The 25,596-nt window shown below is 51.5% G+C and overlaps 47 non-coding genes across 47 annotated transcripts; 38 read left to right on the top strand and 9 right to left on the bottom strand.

The window, feature by feature from the left end:
• Nucleotides 1-2,961: 2,961 nt before the first annotated feature.
• Trnam-cau (transfer RNA methionine (anticodon CAU)) lies at nucleotides 2,962-3,034 on the top strand. Its single transcript has one exon. It is a non-coding gene; the product is annotated as a tRNA-Met (tRNA).
• Nucleotides 3,035-3,490: 456 nt separating this feature from the next.
• On the top strand, nucleotides 3,491-3,562 carry Trnae-uuc (transfer RNA glutamic acid (anticodon UUC)). Its single transcript has one exon. It is a non-coding gene; the product is annotated as a tRNA-Glu (tRNA).
• A 257-nt stretch (nucleotides 3,563-3,819) lies between these two features.
• Trnai-aau (transfer RNA isoleucine (anticodon AAU)) lies at nucleotides 3,820-3,893 on the top strand. The gene has a single exon. It is a non-coding gene; the product is annotated as a tRNA-Ile (tRNA).
• A 741-nt stretch (nucleotides 3,894-4,634) lies between these two features.
• On the bottom strand, nucleotides 4,635-4,706 carry Trnag-ucc (transfer RNA glycine (anticodon UCC)). Its single transcript has one exon. It is a non-coding gene; the product is annotated as a tRNA-Gly (tRNA).
• Nucleotides 4,707-5,037: 331 nt separating this feature from the next.
• Nucleotides 5,038-5,108, top strand: Trnag-gcc (transfer RNA glycine (anticodon GCC)). Its single transcript has one exon. It is a non-coding gene; the product is annotated as a tRNA-Gly (tRNA).
• A 293-nt stretch (nucleotides 5,109-5,401) lies between these two features.
• Trnam-cau (transfer RNA methionine (anticodon CAU)) lies at nucleotides 5,402-5,474 on the top strand. The gene has a single exon. It is a non-coding gene; the product is annotated as a tRNA-Met (tRNA).
• A 456-nt stretch (nucleotides 5,475-5,930) lies between these two features.
• Nucleotides 5,931-6,002, top strand: Trnae-uuc (transfer RNA glutamic acid (anticodon UUC)). Its single transcript has one exon. It is a non-coding gene; the product is annotated as a tRNA-Glu (tRNA).
• A 257-nt stretch (nucleotides 6,003-6,259) lies between these two features.
• Trnai-aau (transfer RNA isoleucine (anticodon AAU)) lies at nucleotides 6,260-6,333 on the top strand. Its single transcript has one exon. It is a non-coding gene; the product is annotated as a tRNA-Ile (tRNA).
• Nucleotides 6,334-7,074: 741 nt separating this feature from the next.
• On the bottom strand, nucleotides 7,075-7,146 carry Trnag-ucc (transfer RNA glycine (anticodon UCC)). The gene has a single exon. It is a non-coding gene; the product is annotated as a tRNA-Gly (tRNA).
• Nucleotides 7,147-7,477: 331 nt separating this feature from the next.
• On the top strand, nucleotides 7,478-7,548 carry Trnag-gcc (transfer RNA glycine (anticodon GCC)). The gene has a single exon. It is a non-coding gene; the product is annotated as a tRNA-Gly (tRNA).
• Nucleotides 7,549-7,841: 293 nt separating this feature from the next.
• Nucleotides 7,842-7,914, top strand: Trnam-cau (transfer RNA methionine (anticodon CAU)). The gene has a single exon. It is a non-coding gene; the product is annotated as a tRNA-Met (tRNA).
• A 456-nt stretch (nucleotides 7,915-8,370) lies between these two features.
• On the top strand, nucleotides 8,371-8,442 carry Trnae-uuc (transfer RNA glutamic acid (anticodon UUC)). The gene has a single exon. It is a non-coding gene; the product is annotated as a tRNA-Glu (tRNA).
• A 257-nt stretch (nucleotides 8,443-8,699) lies between these two features.
• Nucleotides 8,700-8,773, top strand: Trnai-aau (transfer RNA isoleucine (anticodon AAU)). Its single transcript has one exon. It is a non-coding gene; the product is annotated as a tRNA-Ile (tRNA).
• Nucleotides 8,774-9,514: 741 nt separating this feature from the next.
• On the bottom strand, nucleotides 9,515-9,586 carry Trnag-ucc (transfer RNA glycine (anticodon UCC)). Its single transcript has one exon. It is a non-coding gene; the product is annotated as a tRNA-Gly (tRNA).
• A 331-nt stretch (nucleotides 9,587-9,917) lies between these two features.
• Trnag-gcc (transfer RNA glycine (anticodon GCC)) lies at nucleotides 9,918-9,988 on the top strand. The gene has a single exon. It is a non-coding gene; the product is annotated as a tRNA-Gly (tRNA).
• A 293-nt stretch (nucleotides 9,989-10,281) lies between these two features.
• Trnam-cau (transfer RNA methionine (anticodon CAU)) lies at nucleotides 10,282-10,354 on the top strand. The gene has a single exon. It is a non-coding gene; the product is annotated as a tRNA-Met (tRNA).
• Nucleotides 10,355-10,810: 456 nt separating this feature from the next.
• Nucleotides 10,811-10,882, top strand: Trnae-uuc (transfer RNA glutamic acid (anticodon UUC)). Its single transcript has one exon. It is a non-coding gene; the product is annotated as a tRNA-Glu (tRNA).
• Nucleotides 10,883-11,139: 257 nt separating this feature from the next.
• On the top strand, nucleotides 11,140-11,213 carry Trnai-aau (transfer RNA isoleucine (anticodon AAU)). Its single transcript has one exon. It is a non-coding gene; the product is annotated as a tRNA-Ile (tRNA).
• Nucleotides 11,214-11,954: 741 nt separating this feature from the next.
• On the bottom strand, nucleotides 11,955-12,026 carry Trnag-ucc (transfer RNA glycine (anticodon UCC)). Its single transcript has one exon. It is a non-coding gene; the product is annotated as a tRNA-Gly (tRNA).
• Nucleotides 12,027-12,357: 331 nt separating this feature from the next.
• On the top strand, nucleotides 12,358-12,428 carry Trnag-gcc (transfer RNA glycine (anticodon GCC)). Its single transcript has one exon. It is a non-coding gene; the product is annotated as a tRNA-Gly (tRNA).
• A 293-nt stretch (nucleotides 12,429-12,721) lies between these two features.
• Nucleotides 12,722-12,794, top strand: Trnam-cau (transfer RNA methionine (anticodon CAU)). Its single transcript has one exon. It is a non-coding gene; the product is annotated as a tRNA-Met (tRNA).
• Nucleotides 12,795-13,255: 461 nt separating this feature from the next.
• Trnae-uuc (transfer RNA glutamic acid (anticodon UUC)) lies at nucleotides 13,256-13,327 on the top strand. Its single transcript has one exon. It is a non-coding gene; the product is annotated as a tRNA-Glu (tRNA).
• A 258-nt stretch (nucleotides 13,328-13,585) lies between these two features.
• Trnai-aau (transfer RNA isoleucine (anticodon AAU)) lies at nucleotides 13,586-13,659 on the top strand. The gene has a single exon. It is a non-coding gene; the product is annotated as a tRNA-Ile (tRNA).
• A 719-nt stretch (nucleotides 13,660-14,378) lies between these two features.
• Trnag-ucc (transfer RNA glycine (anticodon UCC)) lies at nucleotides 14,379-14,450 on the bottom strand. The gene has a single exon. It is a non-coding gene; the product is annotated as a tRNA-Gly (tRNA).
• Nucleotides 14,451-14,781: 331 nt separating this feature from the next.
• Nucleotides 14,782-14,852, top strand: Trnag-gcc (transfer RNA glycine (anticodon GCC)). Its single transcript has one exon. It is a non-coding gene; the product is annotated as a tRNA-Gly (tRNA).
• Nucleotides 14,853-15,144: 292 nt separating this feature from the next.
• Trnam-cau (transfer RNA methionine (anticodon CAU)) lies at nucleotides 15,145-15,217 on the top strand. The gene has a single exon. It is a non-coding gene; the product is annotated as a tRNA-Met (tRNA).
• A 461-nt stretch (nucleotides 15,218-15,678) lies between these two features.
• On the top strand, nucleotides 15,679-15,750 carry Trnae-uuc (transfer RNA glutamic acid (anticodon UUC)). The gene has a single exon. It is a non-coding gene; the product is annotated as a tRNA-Glu (tRNA).
• Nucleotides 15,751-16,008: 258 nt separating this feature from the next.
• Nucleotides 16,009-16,082, top strand: Trnai-aau (transfer RNA isoleucine (anticodon AAU)). Its single transcript has one exon. It is a non-coding gene; the product is annotated as a tRNA-Ile (tRNA).
• A 719-nt stretch (nucleotides 16,083-16,801) lies between these two features.
• Nucleotides 16,802-16,873, bottom strand: Trnag-ucc (transfer RNA glycine (anticodon UCC)). Its single transcript has one exon. It is a non-coding gene; the product is annotated as a tRNA-Gly (tRNA).
• A 331-nt stretch (nucleotides 16,874-17,204) lies between these two features.
• Nucleotides 17,205-17,275, top strand: Trnag-gcc (transfer RNA glycine (anticodon GCC)). The gene has a single exon. It is a non-coding gene; the product is annotated as a tRNA-Gly (tRNA).
• A 292-nt stretch (nucleotides 17,276-17,567) lies between these two features.
• On the top strand, nucleotides 17,568-17,640 carry Trnam-cau (transfer RNA methionine (anticodon CAU)). Its single transcript has one exon. It is a non-coding gene; the product is annotated as a tRNA-Met (tRNA).
• A 461-nt stretch (nucleotides 17,641-18,101) lies between these two features.
• Trnae-uuc (transfer RNA glutamic acid (anticodon UUC)) lies at nucleotides 18,102-18,173 on the top strand. Its single transcript has one exon. It is a non-coding gene; the product is annotated as a tRNA-Glu (tRNA).
• A 258-nt stretch (nucleotides 18,174-18,431) lies between these two features.
• On the top strand, nucleotides 18,432-18,505 carry Trnai-aau (transfer RNA isoleucine (anticodon AAU)). The gene has a single exon. It is a non-coding gene; the product is annotated as a tRNA-Ile (tRNA).
• A 719-nt stretch (nucleotides 18,506-19,224) lies between these two features.
• Trnag-ucc (transfer RNA glycine (anticodon UCC)) lies at nucleotides 19,225-19,296 on the bottom strand. Its single transcript has one exon. It is a non-coding gene; the product is annotated as a tRNA-Gly (tRNA).
• A 331-nt stretch (nucleotides 19,297-19,627) lies between these two features.
• On the top strand, nucleotides 19,628-19,698 carry Trnag-gcc (transfer RNA glycine (anticodon GCC)). Its single transcript has one exon. It is a non-coding gene; the product is annotated as a tRNA-Gly (tRNA).
• Nucleotides 19,699-19,990: 292 nt separating this feature from the next.
• Trnam-cau (transfer RNA methionine (anticodon CAU)) lies at nucleotides 19,991-20,063 on the top strand. Its single transcript has one exon. It is a non-coding gene; the product is annotated as a tRNA-Met (tRNA).
• A 461-nt stretch (nucleotides 20,064-20,524) lies between these two features.
• Nucleotides 20,525-20,596, top strand: Trnae-uuc (transfer RNA glutamic acid (anticodon UUC)). Its single transcript has one exon. It is a non-coding gene; the product is annotated as a tRNA-Glu (tRNA).
• Nucleotides 20,597-20,854: 258 nt separating this feature from the next.
• On the top strand, nucleotides 20,855-20,928 carry Trnai-aau (transfer RNA isoleucine (anticodon AAU)). Its single transcript has one exon. It is a non-coding gene; the product is annotated as a tRNA-Ile (tRNA).
• Nucleotides 20,929-21,647: 719 nt separating this feature from the next.
• Nucleotides 21,648-21,719, bottom strand: Trnag-ucc (transfer RNA glycine (anticodon UCC)). Its single transcript has one exon. It is a non-coding gene; the product is annotated as a tRNA-Gly (tRNA).
• Nucleotides 21,720-22,050: 331 nt separating this feature from the next.
• Nucleotides 22,051-22,121, top strand: Trnag-gcc (transfer RNA glycine (anticodon GCC)). Its single transcript has one exon. It is a non-coding gene; the product is annotated as a tRNA-Gly (tRNA).
• Nucleotides 22,122-22,413: 292 nt separating this feature from the next.
• Nucleotides 22,414-22,486, top strand: Trnam-cau (transfer RNA methionine (anticodon CAU)). The gene has a single exon. It is a non-coding gene; the product is annotated as a tRNA-Met (tRNA).
• Nucleotides 22,487-22,947: 461 nt separating this feature from the next.
• Trnae-uuc (transfer RNA glutamic acid (anticodon UUC)) lies at nucleotides 22,948-23,019 on the top strand. The gene has a single exon. It is a non-coding gene; the product is annotated as a tRNA-Glu (tRNA).
• Nucleotides 23,020-23,277: 258 nt separating this feature from the next.
• Nucleotides 23,278-23,351, top strand: Trnai-aau (transfer RNA isoleucine (anticodon AAU)). The gene has a single exon. It is a non-coding gene; the product is annotated as a tRNA-Ile (tRNA).
• A 719-nt stretch (nucleotides 23,352-24,070) lies between these two features.
• On the bottom strand, nucleotides 24,071-24,142 carry Trnag-ucc (transfer RNA glycine (anticodon UCC)). Its single transcript has one exon. It is a non-coding gene; the product is annotated as a tRNA-Gly (tRNA).
• Nucleotides 24,143-24,473: 331 nt separating this feature from the next.
• Trnag-gcc (transfer RNA glycine (anticodon GCC)) lies at nucleotides 24,474-24,544 on the top strand. The gene has a single exon. It is a non-coding gene; the product is annotated as a tRNA-Gly (tRNA).
• Nucleotides 24,545-24,836: 292 nt separating this feature from the next.
• Nucleotides 24,837-24,909, top strand: Trnam-cau (transfer RNA methionine (anticodon CAU)). The gene has a single exon. It is a non-coding gene; the product is annotated as a tRNA-Met (tRNA).
• A 461-nt stretch (nucleotides 24,910-25,370) lies between these two features.
• On the top strand, nucleotides 25,371-25,442 carry Trnae-uuc (transfer RNA glutamic acid (anticodon UUC)). Its single transcript has one exon. It is a non-coding gene; the product is annotated as a tRNA-Glu (tRNA).
• The last annotated feature ends 154 nt before the right edge of the window (nucleotides 25,443-25,596 follow it).

The following is a 25,596-nucleotide window of genomic DNA, read 5'->3' as shown; positions in this document are numbered from 1 at the left end:
AGAGTTTTATGTTACTTTCTGGGACATTGTAGGGGACAAGTTTACGGTAGTGGTGAACGAAGTGCTTCGCGGCGTTGTCATCCCAAGTCAGTTTCTCGAAGGGCACATTGTTCTGATCCCCAAAAAACGGGGTACGTGCCGGGTCACCGATCTGCGGCCGATTACGCTGTTGAATGCTGATTACAAGTTGGCCGCCAGATGTGTTGCAGCGAAGTTACAGACAGTAATGGACAAAGTTATCTGTCCCTTTCAATCATGCGGCGTCAAGAGGCGTACCATTTTCAATGCGGCATCTACCTATCGTGACGTCATCGCATACTCCGCCGTCCACCGACTTTCAGCAGCTGTCCTTTCTGTGGACTTTGCCAATGCGTTTGACAGGATGAGCCACGATTATTTGATGCACGTTATGGAAAGGATGGGCTTTGGCTTCCGCTTCATTCGCGTGATACGCCATTTCCTGACAGGGGCCAGTTCGGTAGTGACAATTAATGGATGGCGAACGCCACCTATAGTTCTTAGTCGATCGGTGCGACAGGGCTGTCCCTTATCTATGTACCTTTTTGTAATTGCTTTGGACCCACTGCTGCGTGCGCTGGACCGCACGATAGGCGGCGTGGATATTCATCGTGCCTCAGTGACGTGTCTCGCTTATGCTGATGACGTAGGTGTTTTTATCGGCGACGACAATGATTTTCATCAAATACGGCCCTTATTGCGGTGGTATGAATGTGCGTCGGGTGCCCTGATTAATCCAAGGAAGACTGTGCTGATTCCTTTAGGAAATTGCGAAGTGGATCCCGATCAGACATGGTTTCGAGTAGCCCGTACTCATACGATCTTGGGACTTGATGTAACCGCTAATCCTCAGCAGATGCGGGCGCGCACCTGGCGCCGGCTGCTGAATCATGTCAAAGGCCTATGTAAGACTTACGCCAGCCGACGTCTCACACTCCTCCAGAAAGTCGACCTCATTAACAGCGCCGTGTATTCTAAGGCCTGGTACGTGGCACAGCTCCTGGACGTTCCGCGACCCCTCGCCCGATCGTTTTCGCAGGCCGCGTACTGGCTCCTGTGGCGCCACGAAATTTTCAAGGTTCGGGCGGCAACGTGTGTCCTCGACACCACCTTCGGGGGACTCGGCCTCGTAGATTTTTCCCGGAAGTGTTCGGCGCTGCTGGTGCACCGCACGGCCGCCCTGCAGGTCGACAGCCCGGATGGAACGGCGGCGGCCATGCTCGTCGCCTACCGGCCGCCCTCCGAGAGCGCACCGGTGTCCGTTGTGGGCATCCCGTATCAACTCGGCTACGTCAGAGCTTACTACCTGCAGCGGAGCTATGTCCTGGAAGCGGCGCTGGACAGGAACCGGAATGTTCGCCGACTGTATGCGGCAATGGTGGGGAGGCCACCGCCTCACAAGCTCGCTCTTCGCTTCCCCGCGACCAACTGGCGGCAGGTCTGGCTTAATGTTCATCATCCCGTGTTGCCCTCCGGCGTTCGGTCCCAGTGGTATAAACTGGTCAACAATACGGTGGCCACAAACCAACGTCTTTCGGACATCCGTCTGCTGCCATCTGCCAACTGTGGTGCTTGTGGCGTTCCGGACACAAGGGAGCATCGCTTTCAGTGTCGTTTTGTGGCAGCAGTCTGGGCCCTGTGTAGGGTCATGGTGGCTCTGATCAACCGGACGACACCCTCACACGTGACTGTCAGTGATGTTCTTGCGCCAGGGTTTCAACCCTTCCCTCGCACCAAGCACAATGCAACGGTGTGGCTCCTAGGCCACACGGTCTACGCAATTTTGGAGTGCCACGTTCAGGATGCGTCTACGTATTTAGCGTACTTGTGGGATGCACATTCCCATGTACAGCGGCTGAAGCATTACAACGAACTTTTTGCTAATTTTCTGCGTGCTGCGTTACAACATGGTTACGCCAAAACGTTCAATCATTGATATACGGAAAACTGTGTTGCAGACTGAAGAGGCTATATATTCTTGTTCATTTTTCAATCATTTTTGTTTGCCTTTGACCCGATGGTTTTGATGCGTGTGTGAGGCTATTATGCGTTACAGAAGAAAAATGCTTTTTATACTACTTTCATTTGGATCACAGCAGTGGTGCGTTTGGTTTCTCATATGGAAGTGACAATATTATTTTACTTTTATTTTATTACATACTTCTTATGGACTTCGTAGTGAGTTTTTAGTTTGTCCTCTCCACGCGAATCTTGCTCACCAAGAATGGTTATTGAATTTCTTGTGTTTCTTTTAACGAAGAACTCTATTCAGACATTTTGCTCGTAGTTGCCCGTGGCTTCTTTTAGGATGGATATTTTATTTTGACATTTTCATCGTCTGCAGAGGTGCAGTGTCTTTTATTGTGCATTTCAAGGATAACAGAAAATTTGATTTTGTGGAAGACTTTTCATTTCTTATTAGCTTTTCACGACATGATCCACGAGAGAAGCCGTCCGCGACGGGCGTATAACACCACGACAGATATGATAGCGTTGAAGCTCGCCGATGAAGGCATATTTTGGTGAGAGCAAGGAGGGCTATAAGGGGAGTTGGGAGGCCCTAAAAAAAAAAAAAAAAAAAAAAAAAAAAAAAGTGGTAGAATGCTCGCCTGCCACGCGGGCGGCCCGGGTTCGATTCCCGGCCGATGCATCATTTTGTTTTTTCCCCGATAGTGGAGCTGCGTGTCCTTCGCACTCGAAGTGCGTGGGCCACGAGAATGAACCGCGGGATTCCGTGTGGAAACAACCAAACACGCAGCGCGCACGTCTTCTCGTTTGGACTCCTGCGTGCTATTGTGCATACTGGCGTCGGCCTATCATCGCAAGTTGCCTGCAGCGCCGGGAATGCACGTGTAGTAACAGAAAAAATGAGCCAGCAAGTGCAGACTCTCTACCACTAGTATTTGCTACTTGCCGAGATACCAGAAGGTTTGGCCATCACGTGCCTCGGTAGCGCAGTAGGCAGCGCGTAAGTCTCATAATCTTAAGGTCGTGAGTTCGATCCTCACCCGGGGCATTTAATTTACTTCCGTTCACAGCTAAATTGACGGCTCTGGGGTTGCGAAGGAGCAAAACAGCTTGTAGTTTGTTATCCATAAGGCTTCAACAACTCAGCGTGAAAATGCTTACTTCCCGTTATTACTACTTGCAGTTCTTTTGTGAAATTTTCAAGAAAAAATGTACTAGTAATAAAACTGAATTTCGTATGATATAACATGTAAAGTCACACAGTGTATGACCTGCTATATAATGACAGGCTGCAGGTCTTTACTTGCGAAATAAGTAAATAAATATTACTACTCACAGCTTTGCTTTTCCTCCTACCCCTGTAACAACGAGGCCAAAAGCAACGGACTGTGACTTTTGCCATGCGCGCCTCGGCATGGGAGAGCGAAAAGATGCTCGCAAACAGGGAAAGTGCGACACGGAAAGCCAGTGGAGGGGGTGTAAACCCCAAAAATAAGCGTGCGCGTCCGGTGTGGTCTAGTGGCTAGGATACCTGGCTTTCACCCAGGAGGCCCGGGTTCGATTCCCGGTACCGGAATGTAATTTTTTCGGAACAAATCACGACAAGTTTGGACCCTGCGAAATGCTATTTCACGTCCTCCTCGCGTTATAGCTACTGGTTCATAAACGTGAGCTGAAAACAGTCGAGAGAAACGGGCACGCAATGAAATTACTACGAGCAGCGGAATAAAGGGAGAAGAGACCCTGGTCCACTGTTGGACTGCTACCATAGAAATGTTACCTGTAAATACGCAGAGCCACTCCCTCTAAGCGCTGGAAGACGGAGTGCACCGAGGCCCGTTAGCTCAGTTGGTTAGAGCGTCGTGCTAATAACGCGAAGGTCGTGGGTTCGATCCCCCCGCGGGCCACTTCGATTTTACTACTTCAAAAAGGCAACGCCGATTTCCCCGGGCAAGTATGGTGACAAAGAAATCGTCACATTGTGTGGGAGCTGATAGGGGACCCGAAAGAGACTTGTCGGGACGCGCTAAAACACTTCACAGGTCACAGCACGCTGAACACACAGTTTGTCGTCCGATCACCGCTACTGCGCGACGCTGGGCGTTGTCAGTGCTTGGGCGGGTGACCGCCTGCGAACACAGGGCGCTGCCGACAGTTTCAATTCGTATTTCTCTTTTCTCGTCGGTTTCGGAGCTGCAGCGCTATTCGGTCTAGGGCACTGGCGCCACGTTTTGCCTCTCGGTATGCCAAGTCGCGCCGTGCGGCCACAGTGAAATGAAGGAGCGTGTTGTAAAATTTTCAACAAAGAAAAAAAGAAATGTGCTAGTAATAAAACTGAATTTGTCTGACAGAACATGTAAAATCACACAATGCACGATAACAGGCAGCAGGTCTTTACTTGAGGCGTAAGTAATGTTGTGCCCGCCTCGCCATACCTCTCTCAGTCGTTTCGCGTGCTTGTCCTTCTGATATAGGCCGATTGGAGAGCGTCAGCTCTCGCGTCAGCCGAGCAAAGTCGAGACAAGTCGAGACTCAAGCGGAATCGACGCACACAATATAGGGTGGCCTGCAGCCAGTAAGAGGAGGAAAGAAACATTAATTTAATGACGCGTGGCAAAAGTACTCATACGCAGAAGTAAAACGCAGGCTGCGGTGGCCGGGAATCGAACCCGGATCAACTGCTTGGAAGGCAACTATGCTGACCATTACACCACCACCGCACGGTTTTCTTGCGCGCACGCCGCGCTGTGTCTGCTTCCCGCCTGTCGGCGGCGGCTGAAGGTGGTCGCAGCAGCAGGCGCATTACGGGGTAGGCGAGCGCATCCAGACAGCGTCTCTACGCACATTTCGCGTCCTTTGGCAAGAGTCGTCGCGTGCGTGCGCCGCAACACTACTTAGACGATCGCGTTCGGGCGTCATTTTTAAGCAGTGCAGCGCAGGATTCAGCGTTTGTAGCATTCTCTCGAGAGGATGCCACGGCGCTGGACGGCAGTCCCACTTTCCCTTCAGACGTCTGCCGCGGAAAGCACAAGGAAGCTGCAAACTAGCTGAGCATCGGTGGTTCAGTGGTAGAATGCTCGCCTGCCACGCGGGCGGCCCGGGTTCGATTCCCGGCCGATGCATCATTTTGTTTTTTCCCCGATAGTGGAGCTGCGTGTCCTTCGCACTCGAAGTGCGTGGGCCACGAGAATGAACCGCGGGATTCCGTGTGGAAACAACCAAACACGCAGCGCGCACGTCTTCTCGTTTGGACTCCTGCGTGCTATTGTGCATACTGGCGTCGGCCTATCATCGCAAGTTGCCTGCAGCGCCGGGAATGCACGTGTAGTAACAGAAAAAATGAGCCAGCAAGTGCAGACTCTCTACCACTAGTATTTGCTACTTGCCGAGATACCAGAAGGTTTGGCCATCACGTGCCTCGGTAGCGCAGTAGGCAGCGCGTAAGTCTCATAATCTTAAGGTCGTGAGTTCGATCCTCACCTGGGGCATTTAATTTACTTCCGTTCACAGCTAAATTGACGGCTCTGGGGTTGCGAAGGAGCAAAACAGCTTGTAGTTTGTTATCCATAAGGCTTCAACAACTCAGCGTGAAAATGCTTACTTCCCGTTATTACTACTTGCAGTTCTTTTGTGAAATTTTCAAGAAAAAATGTACTAGTAATAAAACTGAATTTCGTATGATATAACATGTAAAGTCACACAGTGTATGACCTGCTATATAATGACAGGCTGCAGGTCTTTACTTGCGAAATAAGTAAATAAATATTACTACTCACAGCTTTGCTTTTCCTCCTACCCCTGTAACAACGAGGCCAAAAGCAACGGACTGTGACTTTTGCCATGCGCGCCTCGGCATGGGAGAGCGAAAAGATGCTCGCAAACAGGGAAAGTGCGACACGGAAAGCCAGTGGAGGGGGTGTAAACCCCAAAAATAAGCGTGCGCGTCCGGTGTGGTCTAGTGGCTAGGATACCTGGCTTTCACCTAGGAGGCCCGGGTTCGATTCCTGGTACCGGAATGTAATTTTTTCGGAACAAATCACGACAAGTTTGGACCCTGCGAAATGCTGTTTCACGTCCTCCTCGCGTTATAGCTACTGGTTCATAAACGTGAGCTGAAAACAGTCGAGAGAAACGGGCACGCAATGAAATTACTACGAGCAGCGGAATAAAGGGAGAAGAGACCCTGGTCCACTGTTGGACTGCTACCATAGAAATGTTACCTGTAAATACGCAGAGCCACTCCATCTAAGCGCTGGAAGACGGAGTGCACCGAGGCCCGTTAGCTCAGTTGGTTAGAGCGTCGTGCTAATAACGCGAAGGTCGTGGGTTCGATCCCCCCACGGGCCACTTCGATTTTACTACTTCAAAAAGGCAACGCCGATTTCCCCGGGCAAGTATGGTGACAAAGAAATCGTCACATTGTGTGGGAGCTGATAGGGGACCCGAAAGAGACTTGTCGGGACGCGCTAAAACACTTCACAGGTCACAGCACGCTGAACACACAGTTTGTCGTCCGATCACCGCTACTGCGCGACGCTGGGCGTTGTCAGTGCTTGGGCGGGTGACCGCCTGCGAACACAGGGCGCTGCCGACAGTTTCAATTCGTATTTCTCTTTTCTCGTCGGTTTCGGAGCTGCAGCGCTATTCGGTCTAGGGCACTGGCGCCACGTTTTGCCTCTCGGTATGCCAAGTCGCGCCGTGCGGCCACAGTGAAATGAAGGAGCGTGTTGTAAAATTTTCAACAAAGAAAAAAAGAAATGTGCTAGTAATAAAACTGAATTTGTCTGACAGAACATGTAAAATCACACAATGCACGATAACAGGCAGCAGGTCTTTACTTGAGGCGTAAGTAATGTTGTGCCCGCCTCGCCATACCTCTCTCAGTCGTTTCGCGTGCTTGTCCTTCTGATATAGGCCGATTGGAGAGCGTCAGCTCTCGCGTCAGCCGAGCAAAGTCGAGACAAGTCGAGACTCAAGCGGAATCGACGCACACAATATAGGGTGGCCTGCAGCCAGTAAGAGGAGGAAAGAAACATTAATTTAATGACGCGTGGCAAAAGTACTCATACGCAGAAGTAAAACGCAGGCTGCGGTGGCTGGGAATCGAACCCGGATCAACTGCTTGGAAGGCAACTATGCTGACCATTACACCACCACCGCACGGTTTTCTTGCGCGCACGCCGCGCTGTGTCTGCTTCCCGCCTGTCGGCGGCGGCTGAAGGTGGTCGCAGCAGCAGGCGCATTACGGGGTAGGCGAGCGCATCCAGACAGCGTCTCTACGCACATTTCGCGTCCTTTGGCAAGAGTCGTCGCGTGCGTGCGCCGCAACACTACTTAGACGATCGCGTTCGGGCGTCATTTTTAAGCAGTGCAGCGCAGGATTCAGCGTTTGTAGCATTCTCTCGAGAGGATGCCACGGCGCTGGACGGCAGTCCCACTTTCCCTTCAGACGTCTGCCGCGGAAAGCACAAGGAAGCTGCAAACTAGCTGAGCATCGGTGGTTCAGTGGTAGAATGCTGGCCTGCCACGCGGGCGGCCCGGGTTCGATTCCCGGCCGATGCATCATTTTGTTTTTTCCCCGATAGTGGAGCTGCGTGTCCTTCGCACTCGAAGTGCGTGGGCCACGAGAATGAACCGCGGGATTCCGTGTGGAAACAACCAAACACGCAGCGCGCACGTCTTCTCGTTTGGACTCCTGCGTGCTATTGTGCATACTGGCGTCGGCCTATCATCGCAAGTTGCCTGCAGCGCCGGGAATGCACGTGTAGTAACAGAAAAAATGAGCCAGCAAGTGCAGACTCTCTACCACTAGTATTTGCTACTTGCCGAGATACCAGAAGGTTTGGCCATCACGTGCCTCGGTAGCGCAGTAGGCAGCGCGTAAGTCTCATAATCTTAAGGTCGTGAGTTCGATCCTCACCCGGGGCATTTAATTTACTTCCGTTCACAGCTAAATTGACGGCTCTGGGGTTGCGAAGAAGCAAAACAGCTTGTAGTTTGTTATCCATAAGGCTTCAACAACTCAGCGTGAAAATGCTTACTTCCCGTTATTACTACTTGCAGTTCTTTTGTGAAATTTTCAAGAAAAAATGTACTAGTAATAAAACTGAATTTCGTATGATATAACATGTAAAGTCACACAGTGTATGACCTGCTATATAATGACAGGCTGCAGGTCTTTACTTGCGAAATAAGTAAATAAATATTACTACTCACAGCTTTGCTTTTCCTCCTACCCCTGTAACAACGAGGCCAAAAGCAACGGACTGTGACTTTTGCCATGCGCGCCTCGGCATGGGAGAGCGAAAAGATGCTCGCAAACAGGGAAAGTGCGACACGGAAAGCCAGTGGAGAGGGTGTAAACCCCAAAAATAAGCGTGCGCGTCCGGTGTGGTCTAGTGGCTAGGATACCTGGCTTTCACCCAGGAGGCCCGGGTTCGATTCCCGGTACCGGAATGTAATTTTTTCGGAACAAATCACGACAAGTTTGGACCCTGCGAAATGCTGTTTCACGTCCTCCTCGCGTTATAGCTACTGGTTCATAAACGTGAGCTGAAAACAGTCGAGAGAAACGGGCACGCAATGAAATTACTACGAGCAGCGGAATAAAGGGAGAAGAGACCCTGGTCCACTGTTGGACTGCTACCATAGAAATGTTACCTGTAAATACGCAGAGCCACTCCCTCTAAGCGCTGGAAGACGGAGTGCACCGAGGCCCGTTAGCTCAGTTGGTTAGAGCGTCGTGCTAATAACGCGAAGGTCGTGGGTTCGATCCCCCCACGGGCCACTTCGATTTTACTACTTCAAAAAGGCAACGCCGATTTCCCCGGGCAAGTATGGTGACAAAGAAATCGTCACATTGTGTGGGAGCTGATAGGGGACCCGAAAGAGACTTGTCGGGACGCGCTAAAACACTTCACAGGTCACAGCACGCTGAACACACAGTTTGTCGTCCGATCACCGCTACTGCGCGACGCTGGGCGTTGTCAGTGCTTGGGCGGGTGACCGCCTGCGAACACAGGGCGCTGCCGACAGTTTCAATTCGTATTTCTCTTTTCTCGTCGGTTTCGGAGCTGCAGCGCTATTCGGTCTAGGGCACTGGCGCCACGTTTTGCCTCTCGGTATGCCAAGTCGCGCCGTGCGGCCACAGTGAAATGAAGGAGCGTGTTGTAAAATTTTCAACAAAGAAAAAAAGAAATGTGCTAGTAATAAAACTGAATTTGTCTGACAGAACATGTAAAATCACACAATGCACGATAACAGGCAGCAGGTCTTTACTTGAGGCGTAAGTAATGTTGTGCCCGCCTCGCCATACCTCTCTCAGTCGTTTCGCGTGCTTGTCCTTCTGATATAGGCCGATTGGAGAGCGTCAGCTCTCGCGTCAGCCGAGCAAAGTCGAGACAAGTCGAGACTCAAGCGGAATCGACGCACACAATATAGGGTGGCCTGCAGCCAGTAAGAGGAGGAAAGAAACATTAATTTAATGACGCGTGGCAAAAGTACTCATACGCAGAAGTAAAACGCAGGCTGCGGTGGCCGGGAATCGAACCCGGATCAACTGCTTGGAAGGCAACTATGCTGACCATTACACCACCACCGCACGGTTTTCTTGCGCGCACGCCGCGCTGTGTCTGCTTCCCGCCTGTCGGCGGCGGCTGAAGGTGGTCGCAGCAGCAGGCGCATTACGGGGTAGGCGAGCGCATCCAGACAGCGTCTCTACGCACATTTCGCGTCCTTTGGCAAGAGTCGTCGCGTGCGTGCGCCGCAACACTACTTAGACGATCGCGTTCGGGCGTCATTTTTAAGCAGTGCAGCGCAGGATTCAGCGTTTGTAGCATTCTCTCGAGAGGATGCCACGGCGCTGGACGGCAGTCCCACTTTCCGTTCAGACGTCTGCCGCGGAAAGCACAAGGAAGCTGCGAACTAGCTGGGCATCGGTGGTTCAGTGGTAGAATGCTCGCCTGCCACGCGGGCGGCCCGGGTTCGATTCCCGGCCGATGCATCATTTTGTTTTTTCCCCGATAGTGGAGCTGCGTGTCCTTCGCACTCGAAGTGCGTGGGCCACGAGAATGAACCGCGGGATTCCGTGTGGAAACAACCAAACACGCAGCGCGCACGTCTTCTCGTTTGGACTCCTGCGTGCTATTGTGCATACTGGCGTCGGCCTATTATCGCAAGTTGCCTGCAGCGCCGGGAATGCACGTGTAGTAACAGAAAAAATGAGCCAGCAAGTGCAGACTCTCTACCACTAGTATTTGCTACTTGCCGAGATACCAGAAGGTTTGGCCATCACGTGCCTCGGTAGCGCAGTAGGCAGCGCGTAAGTCTCATAATCTTAAGGTCGTGAGTTCGATCCTCACCCGGGGCATTTAATTTACTTCCGTTCACAGCTAAATTGACGGCTCTGGGGTTGCGAAGGAGCAAAACAGCTTGTAGTTTGTTATCCATAAGGCTTCAACAACTCAGCGTGAAAATGCTTACTTCCCGTTATTACTACTTGCAGTTCTTTTGTGAAATTTTCAAGAAAAAATGTACTAGTAATAAAACTGAATTTCGTATGATATAACATGTAAAGTCACACAGTGTATGACCTGCTATATAATGACAGGCTGCAGGTCTTTACTTGCGAAATAAGTAAATAAATATTACTACTCACAGCTTTGCTTTTCCTCCTACCCCTGTAACAACGAGGCCAAAAGCAACGGACTGTGACTTTTGCCATGCGCGCCTCGGCATGGGAGAGCGAAAAGATGCTCGCAAACAGGGAAAGTGCGACACGGAAAGCCAGTGGAGGGGGTGTAAACCCCAAAAATAAGCGTGCGCGTCCGGTGTGGTCTAGTGGCTAGGATACCTGGCTTTCACCCAGGAGGCCCGGGTTCGATTCCCGGTACCGGAATGTAATTTTTTCGGAACAAATCACGACAAGTTTGGACCCTGCGAAATGCTGTTTCACGTCCTCCTCGCGTTATAGCTACTGGTTCATAAACGTGAGCTGAAAACAGTCGAGAGAAACGGGCACGCAATGAAATTACTACGAGCAGCGGAATAAAGGGAGAAGAGACCCTGGTCCACTGTTGGACTGCTACCATAGAAATGTTACCTGTAAATACGCAGAGCCACTCCCTCTAAGCGCTGGAAGACGGAGTGCACCGAGGGCCGTTAGCTCAGTTGGTTAGAGCGTCGTGCTAATAACGCGAAGGTCGTGGGTTCGATCCCCCCACGGGCCACTTCGATTTTACTACTTCAAAAAGGCAACGCCGATTTCCCCGGGCAAGTATGGTGACAAAGAAATCGTCACATTGTGTGGGAGCTGATAGGGGACCCGAAAGAGACTTGTCGGGACGCGCTAAAACACTTCACAGGTCACAGCACGCTGAACACACAGTTTGTCGTCCGATCACCGCTACTGCGCGACGCTGGGCGTTGTCAGTGCTTGGGCGGGTGACCGCCTGCGAACACAGGGCGCTGCCGACAGTTTCAATTCGTATTTCTCTTTTCTCGTCGGTTTCGGAGCTGCAGCGCTATTCGGTCTAGGGCACTGGCGCCACGTTTTGCCTCTCGGTATGCCAAGTCGCGCCGTGCGGCCACAGTGAAATGAAGGAGCGTGTTGTAAAATTTTCAACAAAGAAAAAAAGAAATGTGCTAGTAATAAAACTGAATTTGTCTGACAGAACATGTAAAATCACACAATGCACGATAACAGGCAGCAGGTCTTTACTTGAGGCGTAAGTAATGTTGTGCCCGCCTCGCCATACCTCTCTCAGTCGTTTCGCGTGCTTGTCCTTCTGATATAGGCCGATTGGAGAGCGTCAGCTCTCGCGTCAGCCGAGCAAAGTCGAGACAAGTCGAGACTCAAGCGGAATCGACGCACACAATATAGGGTGGCCTGCAGCCAGTAAGAGGAGGAAAGAAACATTAATTTAATGACGCGTGGCAAAAGTACTCATACGCAGAAGTAAAACGCAGGCTGCGGTGGCCGGGAATCGAACCCGGATCAACTGCTTGGAAGGCAACTATGCTGACCATTACACCACCACCGCACGGTTTTCTTGCGCGCACGCCGCGCTGTGTCTGCTTCCCGCCTGTCGGCGGCGGCTGAAGGTGGTCGCAGCAGCAGGCGCATTACGGGGTAGGCGAGCGCATCCAGACAGCGTCTCTACGCACATTTCGCGTCCTTTGGCAAGAGTCGTCGCGTGCGTGCGCCGCAACACTACTTAGACGATCGCGTTCGGGCGTCATTTTTAAGCAGTGCAGCGCAGGATTCAGCGTTTGTAGCATTCTCTCGAGAGGATGCCACGGCGCTGGACGGCAGTCCCACTTTCCCTTCAGACGTCTGCCGCGGAAAGCACAAGGAAGCTGCAAACTAGCTGAGCATCGGTGGTTCAGTGGTAGAATGCTGGCCTGCCACGCGGGCGGCCCGGGTTCGATTCCCGGCCGATGCATCATTTTGTTTTTTCCCCGATAGTGGAGCTGCGTGTCCTTCGCACTCGAAGTGCGTGGGCCACGAGAATGAACCGCGGGATTCCGTGTGGAAACAACCAAACACGCAGCGCGCACGTCTTCTCGTTTGGACTCCTGCGTGCTATTGTGCATACTGGCGTCGGCCTATCATCGCAAGTTGCCTGCAGCGCCGGGAATGCACGTGTAGTAACAGAAAAAATGAGCCAGCAAGTGCAGACTCTCTACCACTAGTATTTGCTACTTGCCGAGATACCAGAAGGTTTGGCCATCACGTGCCTCGGTAGCGCAGTAGGCAGCGCGTAAGTCTCATAATCTTAAGGTCGTGAGTTCGATCCTCACCCGGGGCATTTAATTTACTTCCGTTCACAGCTAAATTGACGGCTCTGGGGTTGCGAAGGAGCAAAACAGCTTGTAGTTTGTTATCCATAAGGCTTCAACAACTCAGCGTGAAAATGCTTACTTCCCGTTATTACTACTTGCAGTTCTTTTGTGAAATTTTCAAGAAAAAATGTACTAGTAATAAAACTGAATTTCGTATGATATAACATGTAAAGTCACACGGTGTATGGCCTGCTATACCTGTATAATGACAGGCTGCAGGTCTTTACTTGCGAAATAAGTAAATAAATATTACTACTCACAGGTTTGCTTTTCCTCGTACCCCTGTAACAACGAGGCCAAAAGCAACGGACTGTGACTTTTGCCATGCGCGCCTCGGCATGGGAGCGCGAAAAGATGGTCGCAAACAGGGAAAGTGCGACACGGAAAGCCAGTGCAGGGGGTGTAAACCCCGAAAAAAGTGTGCGCGTCCGGTGTGGTCTAGTGGCTAGGATACCTGGCTTTCACCCAGGAGGCCCGGGTTCGATTCCCGGTACCGGAATGTAATTTTTTCGGAACAAATCACGACAAGTTTGGACAGAGCGAAATGCTGTTTTCACGTCCTCCTCGCGTTATAGCTACTGGTTCATAAACGTGAGCTGAAAACAGTCGAGAGAAACGGGCACGCAATGAAATTACTACGAGCAGCGGAATAAAGGGAGGAGAGACGCTGGTCCACTGTTGGACTGCTACCATAGAAATGTTACCTGTAAATACGCATAGCTACTGCCTCTAAGTGCTGGAAGACAGTGTGCACCGAGGCCCGTTAGCTCAGTTGGTTAGAGCGTCGTGCTAATAACGCGAAGGTCGTGGGTTCGATCCCCCCACGGGCCAATACGATTTTTCTATTTCAAAAAGGCAACGCCTATTTCGGCGGGGAAGTGTGGTGACTAAGAAATTGTGTGGGAGCAGATAGGGGACCCGAAAGCGACTTGTCGGGACGCGCTAAAACACTTCACTGATCACACTGTTTCTCGTCCGATCACCGCTACTGCGCGACGCTGGGCGTTGTCAGTGCTTGGGCGGGTGACCGCCTGCGAACACATGGCGCTGCCGACAGTTTCAATTCGTATTTCTCTTTTCTCGTCGGTTTCGGAGCTGCAGCGCTATTCGGTCAAGGGCACTGGCGCCACGTTTTGGCTCTCGGTATGCCAAGTCGCGCCGTGCGGCCACAGTGAAATGAAGGAGCGTGTTGTAAAATTTTCAACAAAGAAAAAAAGAAATGTACTAGTAATAAAACTGAATTTGTCTGACAGAACATGTAAAATCACACAATGCACGATAACAGGCAGCAGGTCTTTACTTGAGGCATAAGTAATGTTGTGCCCGCCTCGCCATACCTCTCTCAGTCGTTTCGCGTGCTAGTCCTTCTGATATAGGCCGATTGGAGAGCGTCAGCTCTCGCGTCAGCCGAGCAAAGTCGAGACAAGTCGAGACTCAAGCGGAATCGACGCACACAATATAGGGTGGCCTGCAGCGAGTAAGAGGGGGAAAGAAACATTAATTTAAGGACGCGTGGCAAAAGTACTCATACGCAGAAGTAAAACGCAGGCTGCGGTGGCCGGGAATCGAACCCGGATCAACTGCTTGGAAGGCAACTATGCTGACCATTACACCACCACCGCACGGTTTTCTTCTGCGCACGCCGCGCTGTGTCTGCTTCCCGCCTGTCGGCGGCGGCCGAAGGTGGTCGCAGCAGTAGGCGCATTACGGGGTAGGCGAGCGCATCCAGACAGCGTCTCTACGCACATTTCGCGTCCTTTGGCAAGAGTCGTCGCGTGCGTGCGCCGCAACACTACTAAGACGATCGAGTTCGGGCGTCATTTTTAAGCAGTGCAGCGCAGGATTCAGCGTTTGTAGCATTCTCTCGAGAGGATGCCACGGCGCTGGACGGCAGTCCCACTTTCCGTTCAGACGTCTGCCGCGGAAAGCACAAGGAAGCTGCGAACTAGCTGGGCATCGGTGGTTCAGTGGTAGAATGCTCGCCTGCCACGCGGGCGGCCCGGGTTCGATTCCCGGCCGATGCATCATTTTGTTTTTCCCCGATAGTGGAGCTGCGAGTCTTTCGCACTCGAAGTGCGTGGGCCACGAGAATGGACCGCGGGATTCCGTGTGGAAACAGCCAAACACGCAGCGCGCACGTCTTCTCGTTTGGACTCGTGCGTGCTATTGTACATACTGGCGTCGGCCTAGCATCGCAAGTTGCCTGCAGCGCTGGGAATGCACGTGTAGTAACAGAAAAAATGAGCCAGCAAGTGCAGACTCTCTACCACTAGTATTTGCTGCTTGCCGAGATTCCAGAAGGTATGGCAATCACGTGCCTCGGTAGCGCAGTAGGCAGCGCGTAAGTCTCATAATCTTAAGGTCGTGAGTTCGATCCTCACCCGGGGCATTTAATTTACTTTCGTTCACAGCTGAATTGACGGCTCTGGGGTTGCGAAGGAGCAAAACAGCTTGTAGTTTGTTATCCACAAGGTTTCAACAACTCAGCGTGAAAATGCTTACTTCCCGTTATTACTACTTGCAGTTCTTTTGTGAAATTTTCAAGAAAAAATGTACTAGTAATAAAACTGAATTTCGTATGATATAACATGTAAAGTCACACGGTGTATGGCCTGCTATACCTGTATAATGACAGGCTGCAGGTCTTTACTTGCGAAATAAGTAAATAAATATTACTACTCACAGGTTTGCTTTTCCTCGTACCCCTGTAACAACGAGGCCAAAAGCAACGGACTGTGACTTTTGCCATGCGCGCCTCGGCATGGGAGCGCGAAAAGATGGTCGCAAACAGGGAAAGTGCGACACGGAAAGCCAGTGCAGGGGGTGTAAACCCCGAAAAAAGTGTGCGCGTCCGGTGTGGTCTAGTGGCTAGGATACCTGGCTTTCACCCAGGAGGCCCGGGTTCGATTCCCGGTACCGGAATGTAATTTTTTCGGAACAAATCACGACAAGTTTGGACAGAGCGAAATGCTGTTTTCACGTCCTCCTCGCGTTATAGCTACTGGTTCATAAACGTGAGCTGAAAACAGTCGAGAGAAACGGGCACGCAATGAAATTACTACGAGCAGCGGAATAAAGGGAGGAGAGACGCTGGTCCACTGTTGGACTGCTACCATAGAAATGTTACCTGTAAATACGCATAGCTACTGCCTCTAAGTGCTGGAAGACAGTGTGCACCGAGGCCCGTTAGCTCAGTTGGTTAGAGCGTCGTGCTAATAACGCGAAGGTCGTGGGTTCGATCCCCCCACGGGCCAATACGATTTTTCTATTTCAAAAAGGCAACGCCTATTTCGGCGGGGAAGTGTGGTGACTAAGAAATTGTGTGGGAGCAGATAGGGGACCCGAAAGCGACTTGTCGGGACGCGCTAAAACACTTCACTGATCACACTGTTTCTCGTCCGATCACCGCTACTGCGCGACGCTGGGCGTTGTCAGTGCTTGGGCGGGTGACCGCCTGCGAACACATGGCGCTGCCGACAGTTTCAATTCGTATTTCTCTTTTCTCGTCGGTTTCGGAGCTGCAGCGCTATTCGGTCAAGGGCACTGGCGCCACGTTTTGGCTCTCGGTATGCCAAGTCGCGCCGTGCGGCCACAGTGAAATGAAGGAGCGTGTTGTAAAATTTTCAACAAAGAAAAAAAGAAATGTACTAGTAATAAAACTGAATTTGTCTGACAGAACATGTAAAATCACACAATGCACGATAACAGGCAGCAGGTCTTTACTTGAGGCATAAGTAATGTTGTGCCCGCCTCGCCATACCTCTCTCAGTCGTTTCGCGTGCTAGTCCTTCTGATATAGGCCGATTGGAGAGCGTCAGCTCTCGCGTCAGCCGAGCAAAGTCGAGACAAGTCGAGACTCAAGCGGAATCGACGCACACAATATAGGGTGGCCTGCAGCGAGTAAGAGGGGGAAAGAAACATTAATTTAAGGACGCGTGGCAAAAGTACTCATACGCAGAAGTAAAACGCAGGCTGCGGTGGCCGGGAATCGAACCCGGATCAACTGCTTGGAAGGCAACTATGCTGACCATTACACCACCACCGCACGGTTTTCTTCTGCGCACGCCGAACTGTGTCTGCTTCCCGCCTGTCGGCGGCGGCCGAAGGTGGTCGCAGCAGTAGGCGCATTACGGGGTAGGCGAGCGCATCCAGACAGCGTCTCTACGCACATTTCGCGTCCTTTGGCAAGAGTCGTCGCGTGCGTGCGCCGCAACACTACTAAGACGATCGAGTTCGGGCGTCATTTTTAAGCAGTGCAGCGCAGGATTCAGCGTTTGTAGCATTCTCTCGAGAGGATGCCACGGCGCTGGACGGCAGTCCCACTTTCCCTTCAGACGTCTGCCGCGGAAAGCACAAGGAAGCTGCGAACTAGCTGGGCATCGGTGGTTCAGTGGTAGAATGCTCGCCTGCCACGCGGGCGGCCCGGGTTCGATTCCCGGCCGATGCATCATTTTGTTTTTCCCCGATAGTGGAGCTGCGAGTCTTTCGCACTCGAAGTGCGTGGGCCACGAGAATGGACCGCGGGATTCCGTGTGGAAACAGCCAAACACGCAGCGCGCACGTCTTCTCGTTTGGACTCGTGCGTGCTATTGTACATACTGGCGTCGGCCTAGCATCGCAAGTTGCCTGCAGCGCTGGGAATGCACGTGTAGTAACAGAAAAAATGAGCCAGCAAGTGCAGACTCTCTACCACTAGTATTTGCTGCTTGCCGAGATTCCAGAAGGTATGGCAATCACGTGCCTCGGTAGCGCAGTAGGCAGCGCGTAAGTCTCATAATCTTAAGGTCGTGAGTTCGATCCTCACCTGGGGCATTTAATTTACTTTCGTTCACAGCTGAATAGACGGCTCTGGGGTTGCGAAGGAGCAAAACAGCTTGTAGTTTGTTATCCACAAGGTTTCAACAACTCAGCGTGAAAATGCTTACTTCCCGTTATTACTACTTGCAGTTCTTTTGTGAAATTTTCAAGAAAAAATGTACTAGTAATAAAACTGAATTTCGTATGATATAACATGTAAAGTCACACGGTGTATGGCCTGCTATACCTGTATAATGACAGGCTGCAGGTCTTTACTTGCGAAATAAGTAAATAAATATTACTACTCACAGGTTTGCTTTTCCTCGTACCCCTGTAACAACGAGGCCAAAAGCAACGGACTGTGACTTTTGCCATGCGCGCCTCGGCATGGGAGCGCGAAAAGATGGTCGCAAACAGGGAAAGTGCGACACGGAAAGCCAGTGCAGGGGGTGTAAACCCCGAAAAAAGTGTGCGCGTCCGGTGTGGTCTAGTGGCTAGGATACCTGGCTTTCATCCAGGAGGCCCGGGTTCGATTCCCGGTACCGGAATGTAATTTTTTCGGAACAAATCACGACAAGTTTGGACAGAGCGAAATGCTGTTTTCACGTCCTCCTCGCGTTATAGCTACTGGTTCATAAACGTGAGCCGAAAACAGTCGAGAGAAACGGGCACGCAATGAAATTACTACGAGCAGCGGAATAAAGGGAGGAGAGACGCTGGTCCACTGTTGGACTGCTACCATAGAAATGTTACCTGTAAATACGCATAGCTACTGCCTCTAAGTGCTGGAAGACAGTGTGCACCGAGGCCCGTTAGCTCAGTTGGTTAGAGCGTCGTGCTAATAACGCGAAGGTCGTGGGTTCGATCCCCCCACGGGCCAATACGATTTTTCTATTTCAAAAAGGCAACGCCTATTTCGGCGGGGAAGTGTGGTGACTAAGAAATTGTGTGGGAGCAGATAGGGGACCCGAAAGCGACTTGTCGGGACGCGCTAAAACACTTCACTGATCACACTGTTTCTCGTCCGATCACCGCTACTGCGCGACGCTGGGCGTTGTCAGTGCTTGGGCGGGTGACCGCCTGCGAACACATGGCGCTGCCGACAGTTTCAATTCGTATTTCTCTTTTCTCGTCGGTTTCGGAGCTGCAGCGCTATTCGGTCAAGGGCACTGGCGCCACGTTTTGGCTCTCGGTATGCCAAGTCGCGCCGTGCGGCCACAGTGAAATGAAGGAGCGTGTTGTAAAATTTTCAACAAAGAAAAAAAGAAATGTACTAGTAATAAAACTGAATTTGTCTGACAGAACATGTAAAATCACACAATGCACGATAACAGGCAGCAGGTCTTTACTTGAGGCATAAGTAATGTTGTGCCCGCCTCGCCATACCTCTCTCAGTCGTTTCGCGTGCTAGTCCTTCTGATATAGGCCGATTGGAGAGCGTCAGCTCTCGCGTCAGCCGAGCAAAGTCGAGACAAGTCGAGACTCAAGCGGAATCGACGCACACAATATAGGGTGGCCTGCAGCGAGTAAGAGGGGGAAAGAAACATTAATTTAAGGACGCGTGGCAAAAGTACTCATACGCAGAAGTAAAACGCAGGCTGCGGTGGCCGGGAATCGAACCCGGATCAACTGCTTGGAAGGCAACTATGCTGACCATTACACCACCACCGCACGGTTTTCTTCTGCGCACGCCGCGCTGTGTCTGCTTCCCGCCTGTCGGCGGCGGCCGAAGGTCGTCGCAGCAGTAGGCGCATTACGGGGTAGGCGAGCGCATCCAGACAGCGTCTCTACGCACATTTCGCGTCCTTTGGCAAGAGTCGTCGCGTGCGTGCGCCGCAACACTACTAAGACGATCGAGTTCGGGCGTCATTTTTAAGCAGTGCAGCGCAGGATTCAGCGTTTGTAGCATTCTCTCGAGAGGATGCCACGGCGCTGGACGGCAGTCCCACTTTCCCTTCAGACGTCTGCCGCGGAAAGCACAAGGAAGCTGCGAACTAGCTGGGCATCGGTGGTTCAGTGGTAGAATGCTCGCCTGCCTCGCGGGCGGCCCGGGTTCGATTCCCGGCCGATGCATCATTTTGTTTTTCCTCGATAGTGGAGCTGCGAGTCTTTCGCACTCGAAGTGCGTGGGCCACGAGAATGGACCGCGGGATTCCGTGTGGAAACAGCCAAACACGCAGCGCGCACGTCTTCTCGTTTGGACTCGTGCGTGCTATTGTACATACTGGCGTCGGCCTAGCATCGCAAGTTGCCTGCAGCGCTGGGAATGCACGTGTAGTAACAGAAAAAATGAGCCAGCAAGTGCAGACTCTCTACCACTAGTATTTGCTGCTTGCCGAGATTCCAGAAGGTATGGCAATCACGTGCCTCGGTAGCGCAGTAGGCAGCGCGTAAGTCTCATAATCTTAAGGTCGTGAGTTCGATCCTCACCCGGGGCATTTAATTTACTTTCGTTCACAGCTGAATTGACGGCTCTGGGGTTGCGAAGGAGCAAAACAGCTTGTAGTTTGTTATCCACAAGGTTTCAACAACTCAGCGTGAAAATGCTTACTTCCCGTTATTACTACTTGCAGTTCTTTTGTGAAATTTTCAAGAAAAAATGTACTAGTAATAAAACTGAATTTCGTATGATATAACATGTAAAGTCACACGGTGTATGGCCTGCTATACCTGTATTATGACAGGCTGCAGGTCTTTACTTGCGAAATAAGTAAATAAATATTACTACTCACAGGTTTGCTTTTCCTCGTACCCCTGTAACAACGAGGCCAAAAGCAACGGACTGTGACTTTTGCCATGCGCGCCTCGGCATGGGAGCGCGAAAAGATGGTCGCAAACAGGGAAAGTGCGACACGGAAAGCCAGTGCAGGGGGTGTAAACCCCGAAAAAAGTGTGCGCGTCCGGTGTGGTCTAGTGGCTAGGATACCTGGCTTTCATCCAGGAGGCCCGGGTTCGATTCCCGGTACCGGAATGTAATTTTTTCGGAACAAATCACGACAAGTTTGGACAGAGCGAAATGCTGTTTTCACGTCCTCCTCGCGTTATAGCTACTGGTTCATAAACGTGAGCTGAAAACAGTCGAGAGAAACGGGCACGCAATGAAATTACTACGAGCAGCGGAATAAAGGGAGGAGAGACGCTGGTCCACTGTTGGACTGCTACCATAGAAATGTTACCTGTAAATACGCATAGCTACTGCCTCTAAGTGCTGGAAGACAGTGTGCACCGAGGCCCGTTAGCTCAGTTGGTTAGAGCGTCGTGCTAATAACGCGAAGGTCGTGGGTTCGATCCCCCCACGGGCCAATACGATTTTTCTATTTCAAAAAGGCAACGCCTATTTCGGCGGGGAAGTGTGGTGACTAAGAAATTGTGTGGGAGCAGATAGGGGACCCGAAAGCGACTTGTCGGGACGCGCTAAAACACTTCACTGATCACACTGTTTCTCGTCCGATCACCGCTACTGCGCGACGCTGGGCGTTGTCAGTGCTTGGGCGGGTGACCGCCTGCGAACACATGGCGCTGCCGACAGTTTCAATTCGTATTTCTCTTTTCTCGTCGGTTTCGGAGCTGCAGCGCTATTCGGTCAAGGGCACTGGCGCCACGTTTTGGCTCTCGGTATGCCAAGTCGCGCCGTGCGGCCACAGTGAAATGAAGGAGCGTGTTGTAAAATTTTCAACAAAGAAAAAAAGAAATGTACTAGTAATAAAACTGAATTTGTCTGACAGAACATGTAAAATCACACAATGCACGATAACAGGCAGCAGGTCTTTACTTGAGGCATAAGTAATGTTGTGCCCGCCTCGCCATACCTCTCTCAGTCGTTTCGCGTGCTAGTCCTTCTGATATAGGCCGATTGGAGAGCGTCAGCTCTCGCGTCAGCCGAGCAAAGTCGAGACAAGTCGAGACTCAAGCGGAATCGACGCACACAATATAGGGTGGCCTGCAGCGAGTAAGAGGGGGAAAGAAACATTAATTTAAGGACGCGTGGCAAAAGTACTCATACGCAGAAGTAAAACGCAGGCTGCGGTGGCCGGGAATCGAACCCGGATCAACTGCTTGGAAGGCAACTATGCTGACCATTACACCACCACCGCACGGTTTTCTTCTGCGCACGCCGCGCTGTGTCTGCTTCCCGCCTGTCGGCGTCGGCCGAAGGTGGTCGCAGCAGTAGGCGCATTACGGGGTAGGCGAGCGCATCCAGACAGCGTCTCTACGCACATTTCGCGTCCTTTGGCAAGAGTCGTCGCGTGCGTGCGCCGCAACACTACTAAGACGATCGAGTTCGGGCGTCATTTTTAAGCAGTGCAGCGCAGGATTCAGCGTTTGTAGCATTCTCTCGAGAGGATGCCACGGCGCTGGACGGCAGTCCCACTTTCCGTTCAGACGTCTGCCGCGGAAAGCACAAGGAAGCTGCGAACTAGCTGGGCATCGGTGGTTCAGTGGTAGAATGCTCGCCTGCCACGCGGGCGGCCCGGGTTCGATTCCCGGCCGATGCATCATTTTGTTTTTCCCCGATAGTGGAGCTGCGAGTCTTTCGCACTCGAAGTGCGTGGGCCACGAGAATGGACCGCGGGATTCCGTGTGGAAACAGCCAAACACGCAGCGCGCACGTCTTCTCGTTTGGACTCGTGCGTGCTATTGTACATACTGGCGTCGGCCTAGCATCGCAAGTTGCCTGCAGCGCTGGGAATGCACGTGTAGTAACAGAAAAAATGAGCCAGCAAGTGCAGACTCTCTACCACTAGTATTTGCTACTTGCCGAGATTCCAGAAGGTATGGCAATCACGTGCCTCGGTAGCGCAGTAGGCAGCGCGTAAGTCTCATAATCTTAAGGTCGTGAGTTCGATCCTCACCCGGGGCATTTAATTTACTTTCGTTCACAGCTGAATTGACGGCTCTGGGGTTGCGAAGGAGCAAAACAGCTTGTAGTTTGTTATCCACAAGGTTTCAACAACTCAGCGTGAAAATGCTTACTTCCCGTTATTACTACTTGCAGTTCTTTTGTGAAATTTTCAAGAAAAAATGTACTAGTAATAAAACTGAATTTCGTATGATATAACATGTAAAGTCACACAGTGTATGGCCTGCTATACCTGTATAATGACAGGCTGCAGGTCTTTACTTGCGAAATAAGTAAATAAATATTACTACTCACAGGTTTGCTTTTCCTCGTACCCCTGTAACAACGAGGCCAAAAGCAACGGACTGTGACTTTTGCCATGCGCGCCTCGGCATGGGAGCGCGAAAAGATGGTCGCAAACAGGGAAAGTGCGACACGGAAAGCCAGTGCAGGGGGTGTAAACCCCGAAAAAAGTGTGCGCGTCCGGTGTGGTCTAGTGGCTAGGATACCTGGCTTTCACCCAGGAGGCCCGGGTTCGATTCCCGGTACCGGAATGTAATTTTTTCGGAACAAATCACGACAAGTTTGGACAGAGCGAAATGCTGTTTTCACGTCCTCCTCGCGTTATAGCTACTGGTTCATAAACGTGAGCTGAAAACAGTCGAGAGAAACGGGCACGCAATGAAATTACTACGAGCAGCGGAATAAAGGGAGGAGAGACGCTGGTCCACTGTTGGACTGCTACCATAGAAATGTTACCTGTAAATACGCATAGCTACTGCCTCTAAGTGCTGGAAGACAGTGTGCACCGAGGCCCGTTAGCTCAGTTGGTTAGAGCGTCGTGCTAATAACGCGAAGGTCGTGGGTTCGATCCCCCCACGGGCCAATACGATTTTTCTATTTCAAAAAGGCAACGCCTATTTCGGCGGGGAAGTGTGGTGACTAAGAAATTGTGTGGGAGCAGATAGGGGACCCGAAAGCGACTTGTCGGGACGCGCTAAAACACTTCACTGATCACACTGTTTCTCGTCCGATCACCGCTACTGCGCGACGCTGGGCGTTGTCAGTGCTTGGGCGGGTGACCGCCTGCGAACACATGGCGCTGCCGACAGTTTCAATTCGTATTTCTCTTTTCTCGTCGGTTTCGGAGCTGCAGCGCTATTCGGTCAAGGGCACTGGCGCCACGTTTTGGCTCTCGGTATGCCAAGTCGCGCCGTGCGGCCACAGTGAAATGAAGGAGCGTGTTGTAAAATTTTCAACAAAGAAAAAAAGAAATGTACTAGTAATAAAACTGAATTTGTCTGACAGAACATGTAAAATCACACAATGCACGATAACAGGCAGCAGGTCTTTACTTGAGGCATAAGTAATGTTGTGCCCGCCTCGCCATACCTCTCTCAGTCGTTTCGCGTGCTAGTCCTTCTGATATAGGCCGATTGGAGAGCGTCAGCTCTCGCGTCAGCCGAGCAAAGTCGAGACAAGTCGAGACTCAAGCGGAATCGACGCACACAATATAGGGTGGCCTGCAGCGAGTAAGAGGGGGAAAGAAACATTAATTTAAGGACGCGTGGCAAAAGTACTCATACGCAGAAGTAAAACGCAGGCTGCGGTGGCCGGGAATCGAACCCGGATCAACTGCTTGGAAGGCAACTATGCTGACCATTACACCACCACCGCACGGCTTTCTTGCGCGCACGCCGCGCTGTGTCTGCTTCCCGCCTGTCGGCGGCGGCCGAAGGTGGTCGCAGCAGTAGGCGCATTACGGGGTAGGCGAGCGCATCCAGACAGCGTCTCTACGCACATTTCGCGTCCTTTGGCAAGAGTCGTCGCGTGCGTGCGCCGCAACACTACTAAGACGATCGAGTTCGGGCGTCATTTTTAAGCAGTGCAGCGCAGGATTCAGCGTTTGTAGCATTCTCTCGAGAGGATGCCACGGCGCTGGACGGCAGTCCCACTTTCCGTTCAGACGTCTGCCGCGGAAAGCACAAGGAAGCTGCGAACTAGCTGGGCATCGGTGGTTCAGTGGTAGAATGCTCGCCTGCCACGCGGGCGGCCCGGGTTCGATTCCCGGCCGATGCATCATTTTGTTTTTCCCCGATAGTGGAGCTGCGAGTCTTTCGCACTCGAAGTGCGTGGGCCACGAGAATGGACCGCGGGATTCCGTGTGGAAACAGCCAAACACGCAGCGCGCACGTCTTCTCGTTTGGACTCGTGCGTGCTATTGTACATACTGGCGTCGGCCTAGCATCGCAAGTTGCCTGCAGCGCTGGGAATGCACGTGTAGTAACAGAAAAAATGAGCCAGCAAGTGCAGACTCTCTACCACTAGTATTTGCTACTTGCCGAGATTCCAGAAGGTATGGCAATCACGTGCCTCGGTAGCGCAGTAGGCAGCGCGTAAGTCTCATAATCTTAAGGTCGTGAGTTCGATCCTCACCCGGGGCATTTAATTTACTTTCGTTCACAGCTGAATTGACGGCTCTGGGGTTGCGAAGGAGCAAAACAGCTTGTAGTTTGTTATCCACAAGGTTTCAACAACTCAGCGTGAAAATGCTTACTTCCCGTTATTACTACTTGCAGTTCTTTTGTGAAATTTTCAAGAAAAAATGTACTAGTAATAAAACTGAATTTCGTATGATATAACATGTAAAGTCACACGGTGTATGGCCTGCTATACCTGTATAATGACAGGCTGCAGGTCTTTACTTGCGAAATAAGTAAATAAATATTACTACTCACAGGTTTGCTTTTCCTCGTACCCCTGTAACAACGAGGCCAAAAGCAACGGACTGTGACTTTTGCCATGCGCGCCTCGGCATGGGAGCGCGAAAAGATGGTCGCAAACAGGGAAAGTGCGACACGGAAAGCCAGTGCAGGGGGTGTAAACCCCGAAAATAGTGTGCGCGTCCGGTGTGGTCTAGTGGCTAGGATACCTGGCTTTCACCCAGGAGGCCCGGGTTCGATTCCCGGTACCGGAATGTAATTTTTTCGGAACAAATCACGACAAGTTTGGACAGAGCGAAATGCTGTTTTCACGTCCTCCTCGCGTTATAGCTACTGGTTCATAAACGTGAGCTGAAAACAGTCGAGAGAAACGGGCACGCAATGAAATTACTACGAGCAGCGGAATAA

The sequence above is a fragment of the Schistocerca gregaria genome, chromosome 2 (genome assembly GCF_023897955.1).
Source record: "Schistocerca gregaria isolate iqSchGreg1 chromosome 2, iqSchGreg1.2, whole genome shotgun sequence".
In the NCBI taxonomy this organism is placed as follows: domain Eukaryota; kingdom Metazoa; phylum Arthropoda; class Insecta; order Orthoptera; family Acrididae; genus Schistocerca; species Schistocerca gregaria.
Note: the sequence above shows the minus strand (reverse complement) of the source record. Positions and strands in the feature narration are given on the sequence as shown.